At 42.2% G+C, this 16204-nt stretch overlaps 1 pseudogene across 1 annotated transcript in view; it reads left to right on the forward strand.

Moving 5' to 3' along the window:
- Positions 1-16204, forward strand: part of LOC311128815 (receptor tyrosine-protein kinase erbB-4-like) — a 506504-nt pseudogene that overhangs the window by 427149 nt on the left and 63151 nt on the right. The window contains exon 8 of the transcript in view: positions 7352-7506. The product of the transcript in view is annotated as a receptor tyrosine-protein kinase erbB-4-like (transcript). The remainder of the gene's footprint in view (positions 1-7351; positions 7507-16204) is intronic.

The following is a 16204-nucleotide window of genomic DNA, read 5'->3' on the forward strand; positions in this document are numbered from 1 at the left end:
CATGGAACCCCAGGCCGAGGGAGATTGACAGTTATTTTGTGTTTCTTCCATTTGTGAATAATCGCACCAACTGTTGTCACCTTCTCACCAAGCTACTTGGCGATGGTCTTGTAGCCCATTCCAGCCTTGTGTAGGTCTACAATCTTGTCCCTGACATCCTTGGAGAGCTCTTTGGTCTTGGCCATGGTGGAGAGTTTGGAATCTGATTGATTGATTGCTTCTGTGGACAGGTGTCTTTTATACAGGTAACAAACTGAGATTAGGAGCACTCCCTTTAAGAGTGTGCTTCTAATCTCAGCTCGTTACTTGTATAAAAGACACCTGGGAGCCAGAAATCTTTCTGATTGAGAGGGGGTCAAACACTTATTTCCCTCATTAAAATGCAAATCAATTTATAACATTTTTTACATGCGTTTTTCTGGATGTTTTTTTTTGTTATTCTGTCTCTCACTGTTCAAATAAACCTGCCATTAAAATGATAGACTGATCATTTCTTTGTCAGTGGGCAAACGTAGAAAATCAGCAGGGGATCAAATACATTTTTCCCTCACTGTACATAGTGCACAACTTTGTGTGTTATGTGCTTACAAAAACTGTCTGTGTGTGTGTGTGTGTGTGTGTGTGTGTGTGTGTGTGTGTGTGTGTGTGTGTGTGTGTGTGTGTGTGTGTTAGAAAGAGTAGACACGCGTGCGGACCTGAGTGCGTGTGTACGTACATGATTGTGTGCTTCCATATATCTGTTTGTGAGTTTGCGTGCATGATGTGTGTGTCCCTGTGGACTCTCCAGTTGTTTCAGGCTGTGTTATGATGCTCTTTGTCCTTCTGTTCATCTCCAGTCTAGACAAGGAGATAATTCACCACCTCCATCCCTGCTCTCTGCTCCCTTCTCTCTTCTCCCTTCTCTCTGCTCCGCCTGTGATCTTTATTGTTTATTAACCACCCCTCTAGGCTTCAATCTCACTACACACAATATACTCAAGGCCACACACACACGCGCACACGCACGTACACACATGCATGCACACACACGCACACGAACACAGTCACACAGTCACACAGTCACAGTATTACTGTGTGATTTCTGGACTAGAGACACTTATCTTCGATCTCTGTGGAGTGGTAGAACATTGAGACAAATCAGACAGGTTGGCCAGCAGCCTGGTCTCATAGGCTAGACGTAACATAGTAAATGTACATCCGGGACACTCAAATTAGTATGATATCAAATAAAATAAAATGTTATTTGTCACATACACGTGTTTAGCAGATGTTATAGCGGGTGTAGCGAAATGCTTGTGCTTCTAGCTCCGACAGTGCAGTAATATCTAACAAGTAATATCTAACAATTTCACAACATATACCCAATACACACAAAACTAGTAAGGAATGGGATTTAAGAATATATACATATGTACAAGCAATGACAGCAATGACAGAGCGGCATTGACTAAGATACAGTAGAATATTATAGAATAGAATGCAGTATATACATATGAGATGAGTAGTGCAAGATATGTAAACATTATTAAAGTGATATGTTACGTTTGTTATGGTTACATAAGACAGATGGTTACTTAAAGTAAAAACTAAAGTAGGGTGGTTTGTCATGCTGGATGGGTAGCCATATAACCTGAAAGTCTAGCAACCTAAAGGTTGCGAGTTTGAATCTCATCACGGACACAAAATAGCTTAATTTAAGGTTAGGGTTAGGCATTAGGGTTAGCAGTGTAGTTAATGTTAAGGTTAGGTTTAAAATCTGATTTTATGACTTTGTGGCTGTACTTGCTAGTGACCACTCTGCAGAGCTGCCTCCAGAACAAGATTCATGAGGAAAAACGCTAACCTACATCTTAATACTGCCCCCTGTGCCCAATCTCAACAAGTCAAGACATTGTGCAGTGGTTGGAGCTTTGTTCTGTATGGTTTGGAACGGGCCCCCTTTCAGAGGGCCTCTGTAGTGTATGTGAGTCCTCGGGACGCACAGGCCAAAGTAAGCCTATATGTGAGTCTGTGGAGTAGAGCTGGGACGATAAACTTAAAATTATCGACACTGAACAAACCAACCATTTTGCTGATATTGTTTATTATGATAAATAATAGGGCCCTACTAGAGAAATTGAAGTTTGAAATTAAATAAGATTGCTAATATAGGTGATTGTTAATGGGACAATTGATAGCTACAACATTCAAAGTAGTAATAGTAGTTTTAAGGGTAATGTAAAAAAAAAAATGTTATGAACATATTGTTCAATTTATCATTATCGTGATAATTCAGTAAATTCATTGTGATATGGTTTTTTGTCTATATTGCCCAGCTCTACTGTGGAGTATGTGTGAGTGTATGGGACAGACAGGCCAAAGTAAGCAGTGCAAGGTGTTTGAGTTACACCAGGGTATGTGCTCATTGTTACTAAGGCTAGATTAGCTGGTGCAGGGTTTGATTCTTTTTACTCTTCTCTTATTATAACTAATAATGTCATGGGCCTGCAAAGAGCCAATCTAAAACAGATAGAGAGATGGAGCGAGAAAAAGAGAGAGATAGAGAGAGGAGAGAGAGAGAGAGACAAGAGAGAGAAAGAGATGTTATGTTCATAGGCCTGCTCTTAGTCATTCTAAAACAGACAGAGAAATGGAGAGAGAGAGAGAGAGAGAGAGAGAGAGATGTTATGTTCATAGGCCTGCCCTTAACCAATCTAAAAAAGACAGATGGAGAGAGATCTGGCAGCCCGATGGACGAATCTGGGTTTGGCGAATGCCAGGAGAACGCTACCTGCCCAATGCATAGTGCCAACTGTAAAGTTTGTTGGAGGAGGAATAATGATCTGGGGCTGTTTTTCATTGTTCCGGCTAGGCCCCTTAGTTCCAGTGAAAGGAAATTTTAATGCTACAGCATACAATAACATTCTAGACAATTCTGTGCTTCCAGCTTTGTGGCAACAGTTTGGGGAAGGCCCTTTCCTGTTTCAGCATGACAATGTCCCTGTGCACAAAGCGAGGTCCATACAATAAAATGGTTTGTCGAAACCGGTGTGGAAGGCCTGCATAGAGCCCTGACCTCAACCCCATCAAACACCTTTGGGATGAATTGGAACGCCGACTGTGAGCCAGGCCTAATCGCCCAACATCAGTGTCTGACCTCACTAATGCTTTTGTGGCTGAATTGAAGCAAGTCCCCGCAGCAATGTTCCAACAGCTAGTGGAAGCCTTCCCAGAAGAGTGGAGGCTGTTATAGCAGCAAAGGGGGGACCAACTCCATATTAATGCCCATGATTTTGGAATGAGATGTTCGACGAGCAGGTGTCCACATACTTTTGGCCATGTAGTGTATGTCATGTTCATAGGCCTGCTCTGAGCCAATCTAAAATAGAAAGAGAAAGATGTTGAGATGTTACATTCAAACCTAACTCTGAACTGGGGTTAGTCATTTGCCTCATGCATGCAGTCTACTAGGTATTATCAAGTTCAGAATAACGTCCTGAACATATCTTATGCCTACCAAATGGCACCATTTCCCCTATATAGTGCACTACTTTTTAAGGGGACCTATGGGGACTAAATAGGGAATAAGGTGTCATTTGGGATGCAAGCTATGTAACATCTAGCACCATGACTTACTATACATCATCATAGAGCTTTACTGTTATTCCCACCTGACAGGTTCAGGCTTAGCGTTATTCTCTGATGGAAACGGGAGTACAGGAGCTAAACAAATGGATTACATCAATCATGTTATGGCAACAGAAGCCATAGCAATGACATTAAATTCCACATTGTGCTCATGCTATGCTTTGATCACCATGGCTAATTCCTTCTAAGGAGGAAGTGAGGTTGTAATAATATCAGTCACACTCAGGATAGACAGTTGAGAGAGAGAGGCTATGTTCTACCATAATGTTGCTTATACCTATACTTTTCTTTGAGATCTACAGGAGTGCCTTGGGAGGAGAGGATAACTAAGGGTTGATTTTGGATTCAGGAAGTGTCTACTCCCCAGGCCTCTCCTCCTGCTTTCCTCCTCCTCTCCTCCCCTCGTTTCTCCTCTAGCCATATGTTGTTCAGATGGCCCCTCTAGCCCAGATGGACTGTTACAGCCTGCTAATTGATTAACACACAGCTCTCTCTCGCTCTCTCGCTCTCAGTTCAATTCGAAGGGCTTTATTCGCATGGGAAACATTGCCAAAGCAAGTGAAATAGATAATAAACAAAAGTAAAATAAACAATCAGAAATGATCCGTAACCATTACGCTCACACAAGTTTCAAAAGAATAGAGACATTTCAAATGTTATATTATGGCTATGTTGTGTTGTAACAATTTGCAAATAGTACAAAAGGGTAAATAATGGGTTGTATTTACAATGTTGTTTGTGCTTCACTGGCTACCCTTTTCTTGTGACAACAGGTCACAAATATTGCTGCTATGATGGCACACTGTGGTATTTAACCTAATATATGTTTTTATTAAATTGTGGGTCTGTGTAATCTGAGGGCAATTTGTGTGTCTCTCTTTCTCTCTCATGGGGATGATGTACATGGTGTACACTGTTGGACGCTAGCTAGTGATACAATGTTGAACAACATCACTAGGGAAGCTGTTTGGCTAATTCTTCAGCGTTAGAGCTCCCATGTAGAGGGAAATACACGCCTGTAGTCTCATGGGATATCTGTGTGCGTATTATCTTACAAAAGGCTCTTATCTATGTATGATAATGAGCTAGCAGCTCTATAGCTATGTAATTAACCTTGCAGACAAGTGTCTTTCACTGTAGAGTAACTGTCATTGACACGCCATCATCATTGTGTGATTTTGCAGTGGAGTCCAAGGTTGCCAATAAGAGAGCCGCATTTACAGGGGGTGTTTTGGCAACAGTATGTTGTGGTAGACCATGATGCACTGTGTTTGCTGTAGTCTCAAATAAAATACTTTGGTTGTGAGATGAGATGAGGTTACTGGCTATAGTAAAACCTTTGCCTATCAACGCCATGGGTATAAGACTCATTAAACAACTAACTGAGTACCAGCTTCATTGTTATATAGTGGGGGAAAAAAGTATTTAGTCAGCCACCAATTGTGCAAGTTCTCCCACTTAAAAAGATGAGAAAGGCCTGTAATTTTCATCATAGGTACACGTCAACTATGACAGACAAAATGAGGAAAGTAATTCCAGAAAATCACATTGTAGGATTTGTAATGAATTTATTTGCAAATTATGGTGGAAAATAAGTATTTTGTCAATAACAAAAGTTTCTCAATACCTTGTATATACCCTTTGTTGGCAATGACACAGGTCAAACGTTTTCTGTAAGTCTTCACAAGGTTTTCACACACTGTTGCTGTTATTTTGGCCCATTCCTCCATGCAGATCTCCTCTAGAGCAGTGATGTTTTGGGGCTGTCGCTGGGCAACACGGACTTTCAACTCCCTCCAAAGATTTTCTATGGGGTTGAGATCTGGAGACTGGCTAGGCCACTCCAGGACCTTGAAATGCTTCTTACGAAGCCACTCTTTCATTGCCCGGGCGGTGTGTTTGGGATCATTGTCATGCTGAAAGACCCAGCCACGTTTCATCTTCAATGCCCTTGCTGATGGAAGGAGGTTTTCACTCAAAATCTCACGATACATGGCCCCATTCATTCTTTCCTTTACACGGATCAGTCGTCCTGGTCCCTTTGCAGAAAAACAGCCCCAAAGCATGATGTTTCCACCCCCATGCTTCACAGTAGGTATGGTGTTCTTTGGATGCAACTCAGCATTCTTTGTCCTCCAAACACGACGAGTTGAGTTTTTACCAAAAAGTTATATTTTGGTTTCATCTGACCATATGACATTATCCCAATCCTCTTCTGGATCATCCAAATGCACTCTAGCAAACTTCAGACGGGCCTGGACATGTACTGGCTTAAGCAGGGGGACACGTCTGGCACTGCAGGATTTGAGTCCCTGGCGGCGTAGTGTGTTACTGATGGTAGGCTTTGTTACTTTGGTCCCAGCTCTCTGCAGGTCATTCACTAGGTCCCCCCGTGTGGTTCTGGGATTTTTGCTCACCGTTCTTGTGATCATTTTGTGGGGTGAGATCTTGCGTGGAGCCCCAGATCGAGGGAGATTATCAGTGGTCTTGTATGTCTTCCATTTCCTAATAATTGCTCCCACAGTTGATTTCTTCAAACCAAGATGCTTACCTATTGCAGATTCAGTCTTCCCAGCCTGGTGCAGGTCTACAGGTTTACAGGTCTACAATTTTGTTTCTGGTGTCCTTTGACAGCTCTTTGGTCTTGGCCATAGTGGAGTTTGGAGTGTGACTGTTTGAGGTTGTGGACAGGTGTATTTTATACTGATAACAAGCTCAAACAGGTGCCATTAATACAGGTAACGAGTGGAGGACAGAGGAGCCTCTTAAAGAAGAAGTTACAGGTCTGTGAGAGCCAGAAATCTTGCTTGTTTGTAGGTGACCAAATACTTATTTTCCACCATAATTTGCAAATAAATTCATTAAAAATTCTACAATGTGATTTTCTGGAATTTTTTTTCTCAATTTGTCTGTCATAGTTGACGTGTACCTATGATGAAAATTACAGGCCTCTCTCATCTTTTTAAGTGGGAGAACTTGCACAATTGGTGGCTGACTAAATACTTTTTTCCCCCACTGTAACTGTGAAGATACTTAATTTGCATATTTATGCCTACAGTACACACACATGAGCGTGTGCACACACACACACACACAAATACATACACACACATCCTCTCAGACCCACTCGTATTTACGCCTCCACATAACGATGCATATGTATTTATTTATGTTCTGTTTTGCACCTTAAGGGCTATTGTTTCCTGTTGGGCTCCCTCTGTTGCCTTTATTGAGACCCATACAGACCCATACAGTGAGGTCCCTTCCGCTGCCTCCCTCCCTCCCTCCCTGCCTCCCTCTTTTCCCATCCCTCCCCTCCCTTCCTCCCTCCCTCCCTCCCTCCCTCCCTGCCTCCCTCTATTCCCATCCCTCCCCTCCCTCCCTCCCTCCCATCCCTCCCTCCCTCTCTTCTCTCCTCTACTATCATATCTCTCGTCTTTATCCCTCTCTCTCTCTCTCCTTCTCTCTCGCTCCCCTCTTTTTTTTCTCTCTCTCTCGCTCTCACTCTCACTATCTATCTCTGTCTCTCTCTCATCTCTCATATCTCTCTCTCTCCCTCTCTCTCTCCCTCTGTTTCTCTTTCTGTCCCTCCTCTATCTCTCGCTCTTCCTTTCTCCCCTGTCCTTGCTTGCTATCCTTTCCTGTTACTATCATATCTCAAATATTTATCTTCCTCCCCCTCTCTCTCCCTCTGTCTCTCACTCACTTTCTCTCTGTCTCTCAGGGTCCGGATCACTGTGTGAAGTGTCTTCACTTTAAAGATGGTCCTAACTGTGTGGAGAAGTGTCCCGACGGCCTTCAGGGGGCCAACAGCTTCATCTTTAAATATGCCGAGGCCAACAATGAGTGCCATCCCTGTCACTCTAACTGCACTCAGGGGTGAGCTGAATTCTATATACTGTATGTTTGTGTATTGGCTTCCTGCAACGTGTGCACGTTTGTGTGGTTGTGTGCATGGTTGTGTACCGCATCAGCAGTCTGAATGACTAATGATCCTAGAAGGACAGAGTTCTGTTCATTTACCTCTACAATACCTTTGTCTAACGGGCAACACTGATCCCCATTGTAAGGCCAAGGTCAACATTATAACAAGAGGAAAACAATATCTGCTTCATGCTCTGTTTCATCCACAACACAACAGCTCTCTGGATCACTATTTAGCACAACACACACACACACTATCAATTCATCAATAGCAGAGTAAAGAAGCACAAACACAAGCCCAGGCAAGGACACACACACACACGGATGCGCGCATGCTAGCAACCTCACTTATAACTGTGAACCCGTATCCAGACAAGGTTTATCAGTGTCTGTAGACTCTACGGATGATAGACACCCATGCACGCACACACATGGACTGCAAAACACCCAGGTGCGAGAGCAAGAGAGAGACAGATGCCCAGGCGGTGAGCTGAGCAACAAACCCAAACTCCACCACTACACCCACCCAAGCAACATCCTGCGACCTAAGAGGCATGTATCAGGTGCTCAGCATGATCTGCTCAAACCTACTGTTATGGTCCGAGCCTAACCCACACAAATAACAACACTGCACACTATGGAACACAACGCTTTTACTATCTCATCCTGGAATATACAAGGTCTGAGGTCATCTGCTTTTGGCCTAAAAAGAAAGAACACAGACTTCACTAAATAAATTAGAAATACAGAAATTGACATCCTGCAAGAAACATGTTATAGAGGAGATGGACCTACTGGTTTCACTCTAGGTTACAGAGAGCTGGTAGTTCCATCCACTTGTCAGCGTCTGGGTGAAGTGGGGAAACGGAATCAGGCGCAGGACACAGAACTGAGAGATGAATGGCTTTACTAGACTCAAAGTAAACCATAGCAAACCCTCCACGCAGGGAAGAGCAAAAACAACAGCTCAACATACGACGTAACAAAGAACAATCACGCACACACCCAGGAGGGAAAACAGAGGTAATATAGGGAAACTAATAAGCCTATTGAGTAACAGGTGTGAATAATAAAGACAGGACTAGTGAGACACAGAAACATCGATCGGTGGCAGCTAGGACTCCGGTGACGACGAACGCCGAAGCCTGCCCGAGCGAGGAGGAGGGGCAGCCTCGGCTGTATCCGTGACACCACTAAACTACTCCATTAAATTAATCAAAATAGGAATCTTTTACATTTGGATAGAAATTAAAAGGAAATAATCTCAACAGAGAAAGATGTCCTCCTGTGTGCTACCTACTGTATATCCACCGCTAGAATCCCCATACTTTAATGAAGACCAAGATCAACCATTTCCAGGCACAGGGACATGTACTAGTCTGTGGTGTCCTAAACGGCAGAAATGGGCAAGAACACGACTCCCTTAGCACACAGGGGGACAAGCACCTAGATACAATTATGACAAAACAACCAACAAAGAATGGGTCACAACTTTTGCAGCTCTGTCGTATGCAGGGTCTGTACATAGTCAATGGTAGACTTCGAGGGGACTCTTATAGTAGGTACACCTACAGCTCATCCCTTGGCAGTAGTACTGTAGACTACTTTATCACCGACCTCAACCCAGAGTCTCTCAGAGCGTTGTTCACATTCAGCCAACGAACACCCCTATCAGACCACAGCAAAATCACAATCTACTTGAAAAGAGCAATACACAACCATGAGGTATCGAAGCCGAACAAACTGCATGCTATTAATAAGAAATGCTATAGATGGAAAGAGGGTAGTGTAGAAACCTACCAAAAAACAATTGGCCAACAACAAATCCATTCCCTCCTAGACAACTTCTTGGACAAAATGTTTCCCTTCAATAGTGAAGGTGTAAACTTAGCAGTAGGAAGACTGAACAGTATATTTCACCTATCAGCTACACTTTTGAGAAATGGTTTGATGAAGAATGCAAAAACCTAAGAAAATACATTTAGAAACCTATCCAACAAAAAACACAGAGACCCAGAAAACCAGAATGTACGCCTTCAGTATGGGTAAACACTAAAACAGTACAGAAATACTTGTAAAAAATTATAACAGGAATAGCATGTCAGAAAACAGCTCAATGTGATTGATGTATCCATAGTATAAATCAATTCTGGGAAAATTGGAACACACTTAACAAACAACAACATGGGCCTCCTGTAGCTCAGTTGGTAGAGCATGGCGCTTGCAACGCCAGGGTTGTGGGTTCGATTCCCATGGGGGGGCAGTATGAAGAATGTATGCACTCACTAACTGTAAGTCGCTCTGGATAAGAGCGTCTGCTAAATGACTAAAATGTAAATGTAACATGAAAAGCTATCTATGGAGATGTATGGATGAACCACTTCTCCAACATTTTCGGCCATATACAGTGCCTTCAGAAAGTATTCATACCCCTTGACTTATTCCACATTTTGTTGTTACATCCTGAATTCAAAATTGATTTTTTTTCCTCACCCATCTACACAATACCCCATAATGGCAAAGTGAAAACATGTTTTTAGAAATGTTTGCAAAGTTATTGAAAATTAAATACAGAAATATCTCATTTACATACAGTGGGGAAAAAAAGTATTTAGTCAGCCACCAATTGTGCAAGTTCTCCCACTTAAAAAGATGAGAGAGGCCTGTAATTTTCATCATAGGTACACGTCAACTATGACAGACAAAATGAGAAAATAAAATCCAGAAAATCATATTGTAGGATTTTTTATGAATTTATTTGCAAATTATGGTGGAAAATAAGTATTTGGTCAATAACAAAAGTTTCTCAATACTTTGTTATATACCATTTGTTGGCAATGACACAGGTCAAACGTTTTCTGTAAGTCTTCACAAGGTTTTCACACACTGTTGCTGGTATTTTGGCCCATTCCTCCATGCAGATCTCCTCTAGAGCAGTGATGTTTTGGGGCTGTCGCTGGGCAACACGGACTTTCAACTCCATCCAAAGATTTTCTATGGGGTTGAGATCTGGAGACTGGCTAGCCACTCCAGGACCTTGAAATGCTTCTTACGAAGCCACTCCTTCGTTGCCCGGGCGGTGTGTTTGGGATCATTGTCATGCTGAAAGACCCAGCCACGTTTCATCTTCAATGCCCTTGCTGATGGAAGGAGGTTTTCACTCAAAATCTCACGATACATGGCCCCATTCATTCTTTCCTTTACACGGATCAGTCGTCCTGGTCCCTTTGCAGAAAAACAGCCCCAAAGCATGATGTTTCCACCCCCATGCTTCACAGTAGGTATGGTGTTCTTTGGATGCAACTCAGCATTCTTTGTCCTCCAAACACGACGAGTTGAGTTTTTACCAAAAAGTTATATTTTGGTTTCATCTGACCATATGACATTCTCCCAATCCTCTTCTGGATCATCCAAATGCACTCTAGCAAACTTCAGACGGGCCTGGACATGTACTGGCTTAAGCAGGGGGACACGTCTGGCACTGCAGGATTTGAGTCCCTGGCGGCGTAGTGTGTTACTGATGGTAGGCTTTGTTACTTTGGTCCCAGCTCTCTGCAGGTCATTCACTAGGTCCCCCCGTGTGGTTCTGGGATTTTTGCTCACCGTTCTTGTGATCATTTAGACCCCACGGGGTGAGATCTTGCGTGGAGCCCCAGATCGAGGGAGATTATCAGTGGTCTTGTATGTCTTCCATTTCCTAATAATTGCTCCCACAGTTGATTTCTTCAAACCAAGCTGCTTACCCATTGCAGATTCAGTCTTCCCAGCCTGGTGCAGGTCTACAATTTTGTTTCTGGTGTCCTCTTTGGACTTGGCCATAGTGGAGTTTGGAGTGTGACTGTTTTGAGGTTGTGGACAGGTGTCTTTTATACTGATAACAAGTTCAAACAGGTGCCATTAATACAGGTAACGAGTGGAGGACAGAGGAGCCTCTTAAAGAAGAAGTTACAGGTCTGTGAGAGCCAGAAATCTTGCTTGTTTGTAGGTGACCAAATACTTATTTTCCACCATAATTTGCAAATAAATTCATTAAAAATCCTACAATGTGATTTTCTGGATTTTTTTCTCTCAATTTGTCTGTCATAGTTGACGTGTACCTATGATGAAAATTACAGGCCTCTCTCATCTTTTTAAGTGGGAGAACTTGCACAATTGGTGGCTGACTAAATACTTTTTTCCCCCACTGTAAGTATTCACAACCATGAGTCAATACTTTATAGAAGCACCTTTGGCAGTGATTATAGCTGTGAGTCTTTCTAGGTAAGTCTCTAAGAGCTTTCGACACCTGGATTGTGCAACATTTGCCCATTATTATTTTCAAAATACTTCAAGCTCTTTTAAATTGGTTGTTGATCATTGCTAGACAACCATTTGCAGGTCTTGCCATAGATCTTGCCATAGAAGTAGATTTAAGTCAAAACTGTATCTCGGCCACTCATGAACATTCACTGACTTCTTGGTAAGCAACTCCAGTGTAGATTTGGCATTGTGTTTTAGGTTATTTTCCAGCTTAAAGTTCAGTTCATCTCTCAGTTTTTGCTGGAAAGCAGACAGAACCAGGTTTTCCTCTAGGATTTTGCCTGTGCTTAGCTCCATTTCATTTATTTTTCATCCTGAAAATCTCCCCAGTCCTTAACGATTATAAGCATACACATAACATGATGCAGCCACCACTATGATTGAAAATATGGAGAGTGGTACTCAGTAATGTGTTGTATTGGATTTGCCTCAAATTTAACACTTTGTATTCAGGACAAAAAGTTAATTGCTTTGCCACATTTTTTGGAGTATTGCGTTAGAGCCTTCTTGACAACAGGAAGCATCTTTTGGAATATTTATATTCTGAACAGGCTTCCTTCTTTTCACTCTGTCAATTAGGTTAGTATTGTGGATCCATCCTCAGTTTTCTCCTATCACAGACATTAAAACTCTGTAACTGTTTTAAAGTCACCATTGGCCTCATGGTTTCCTTCCTCTCCGGCAACTGAGTTAGGAAGGACGCTGGTGTCTTTGTAGTGACTGGGTGTATTGATACAGTGTCATTAACTTCACCATGCTGAAAGGGACATTCAATGTCTTTTTTTCCCCATCTACTAGTAGGTGCCCTTCTTTGCGAGGCATTGGAAAACTTCCCTGGTCTTTGTGGTTGAATCTGTGTTTGAAATTCAATGCTCGACTGAGGGACCTTACAGATAATTGTATGTGTGGGGTACAGAGATGAGGTCGTCATTCAAAAATCATTGTAAACACTATTATTGCACACAGAGTGAGTCCATGCAACTTATTATGTGACTTGTTAAGCACATGTTTACTCCTGAACTTATTTAGGCTTGCCATAAGAAAGGGGTTGAATATTTATTGACTCAAGACATTTCAGCAAATGTTTTATGCATTTGTAAAAACGTTGAAGAACATAATTCCACTTTGACATTATGTGGTATTGTGCATAAAAAAAATATGAATCTAATTTTAATACAGCAATATGTGGGAAAAGTCAAGGGGTGTGAATACTTTCTGAATGCACTGTAACAAATAATCAAGAGCAAACACATATACGTGATAATTTGCAAAACTTAGAATCAGCTAATAAAGACTACCAGAACCCACTGGATTATCCAATGACATTGAATGAACTACAGGACAAAATACAAACCCTCCAGCCCAAAAAGGCCTGTGGTCTTGATGGTATACTACACTAAATGATAAAATATACAGACCACAAATTCAAACCTTGGCCTAAACATCAACACCACTGGTAACTTCCACAAAGCTGTGAACAATCTGAGAGACAAGGCAAGAAGGGCCTTCTATGCCATGAAAAGGAACATACAATTTGACATACCATTTAGGATATGGCTAAAAATAATTGAATCAGTTATAGAACCCATTGCACTTTATGGTTGTGAGGTCTGGGGTCCACTCACCAACCAAGAATTCACAAAATGGGAAAAACACAAAATTGAGACTCTGCATGCAGAATTCTGCAAAAATATCCTCCGTGTACAATCCTCTATGTATCAAATATTGCATGCAGAGCAGAATTAGGCCGATACCCGCTAATGATCAAAATCCAGAAAAGAGCTGTTAAATTCTACATCCACCTAAAAGGAAGCGATTCCCAAACCTTTCATAACAAAGCCATCACCTACAGAGAGATGAACCTGGAGAAGAGTCCCCTAAGCAAGCTGGTCCTGGGGCACTGTTCACAAACAGACCCCACAGAGCCCCAGGACAGCAACCAATTAGACCCAACCAAATCATGAGAAAACAAAAAGATAATTACTTGACACATTGGAAAGAATTAACAAAAAAAAGGGCAAACTAGAATGCTATTTGGCCCTAAACAGAGAGTACACAGTGGCAGAATACCTGACCACTGTGACTGACCCAAAATTAAGGAAAGCTTTGACTATGTACAGACTCAGTGAGCATAGCCTTGCTATTGAGAAAGGTCACCGTAGGCAGACCTGGCTCTCAAGAGAAGACAGGCTATGTGTACACTGCCCACAAAATGAGGTGGAACTGAACTGCACTTCCTAACCTCCTGCCAAATGTATGACCATATTAGAGACACATATTTCCCTCAGATTACACAGACCCACATAGAATTTGAAAATAAATCCAATTTTGATAAATTCCCATATCTATTGGGTGAAATACCACAGTGTGCAATCACAGCAGCAAGATTTGTGACCTGTTGCCACAAGAAAAGGGCAACCAGTGAAGACCAAACACCATTGTAAATACAACCCATATTTATTTATTTTCGCTTTTGTATTTTAACTATTTGCACATCGCTACAACACTGTACAGTGGGGAGAACAAGTATTTGATACACTGCCGATTTTGCAGGTTTTCCTACTTACAAACCATGTAGAGGTCTGTAATTTTTATCATATGTACACTTCAACTGTGAGAGACGGAATCTAAAACAAAAATCCAGAAAATCACATTGAATTTAATTGCATGACATAGGTATTTGATACATCAGAAAAGCAGAACTTAATATTTGGAACAGAAACCTTTGTTTGCAATTACAGAGATCATACATTTCCTGTAGGTTTTGACCAGGTTTGCACGCACTGCAGCAGGGATTTTGGCCCACAGACCTTCTCCAGATCCTTCAGGTTTCGGGGCTTTCTCTGGGCAATACGGACTTTCAGCTCCCTCCAAATACTTTCTATTGGGTTCAGGTCTGGAGACTGTCTAGGCCACTCCAGGACCTTGAGATGCTTCTTATGGAGCCACTCCTTAGTTGCCCTGGCTGTGTGTTTCGGGTCGTTGTCATGCTGGAAGACCCAGCCATGACACATCTTCAATGCTCTTACTGAGGGAAGGAGGTTGTTGGCCAAGATCTTGCGATACATGGCCCCATCCATCCTCCCCTCAATACGGTGCAGTTATCCTGTCCCCTTTGCAGAAAAGCATCCCCAAAGAATTATGTTTCCACCTCCATAATTCACGGTTGGGATGGTGTTCTTGGGGTTGTACTCATCCTTTTTCTTCCTCCAAACACGGCGAGTGGAGTTTAGACCAAAAAGCTCTATTTTTGTCTCATCAGACCACATGACCTTCTCCCATTCCTCCTCTGGATCTTCCAGATGGTCATTGGCAAACTTCAGACAGGCCTGGACATGCGCTGGCTTGAGCAGGGGGACCTTGCGTGCGCTGCAGGATTTTAATCCATGACGGCGTAGTGTGTTACTAATGGTTTTCTTTGAGACTGTGGTCCCAGCTCTCTTCAGGTCATTGACCAGGTTCTGCCGTGTAGTTCTGTCCTGATCCCTCACCTTCCTCATGATCATTGATGCCCCACGAGGTGAGATCTTGCATGGAGCCCCAGACCGAGGGTGATTGACCGTCATCTTGAACTTCTTCCATTTTCTAATAATTGTGCCAACAGTTGTTGCCTTCTCACCAAGCTGCTTGCCTATTGTCCTGTAGCCCATCCCAGCATTGTGCAGGTCTACAATTGTATCCCTGATGTCCTTACACAGCTCTCTGGTTTTGGCCATTGTGGAGAGGTTGGAGTCTGTTTGATTGAGTGTGTGGACAGGTGTCTTTTATACAGGTAACAAGTTTAAACAGGTGCAGTTAATACAAGTAATGGGTGGAGAACAGGAGGGCTTCTTAAAGAAAAACTAACAGTTCTGTGAGAGCCGGAATTCTTACTGGTTGGTAGGTGATCAAATACTTATGTCATGCAATAAAATGCAAATTAATTACTTAAAAATCATACAATGTGATTATCTGGATTTTTGTTATAGATTCCGTCTCTCACAGTTGAAGTGTACCTATGATAAAAATGACAGACCTCTACATGCTTTGTAAGTATGAAAACCTGCAAGATCGGCAGTGTATCAAATACTTGTTCTCCCCACTGTATATAGACATAATATGACATTTGAAATGTCTTTATTCTTTTGGAACTTGTATGAGTGTAATATTTTTTATTTCACTTTTGTTTATCCATTTCACTTGCTTTGGCAATGTAAACATGTTTCCCATGCATTAAAGCCCCTTAAATTGAATTGAATTGACAGAGACACAGAGAAAGAGAGCAAAAGACAGAGTGAGAGAGGGAGAGAGAGAGAGAGAGAGAGAGAGAGAGGAGAGAGAGAGAGAGAAGAGAGAGAGAGAGAGAGAGAGGGGG

Source organism: Coregonus lavaretus, assembly GCF_964263955.1.
Source record: "Coregonus lavaretus genome assembly, chromosome: 5".
In the NCBI taxonomy this organism is placed as follows: Eukaryota; Metazoa; Chordata; class Actinopteri; order Salmoniformes; family Salmonidae; genus Coregonus; species Coregonus lavaretus.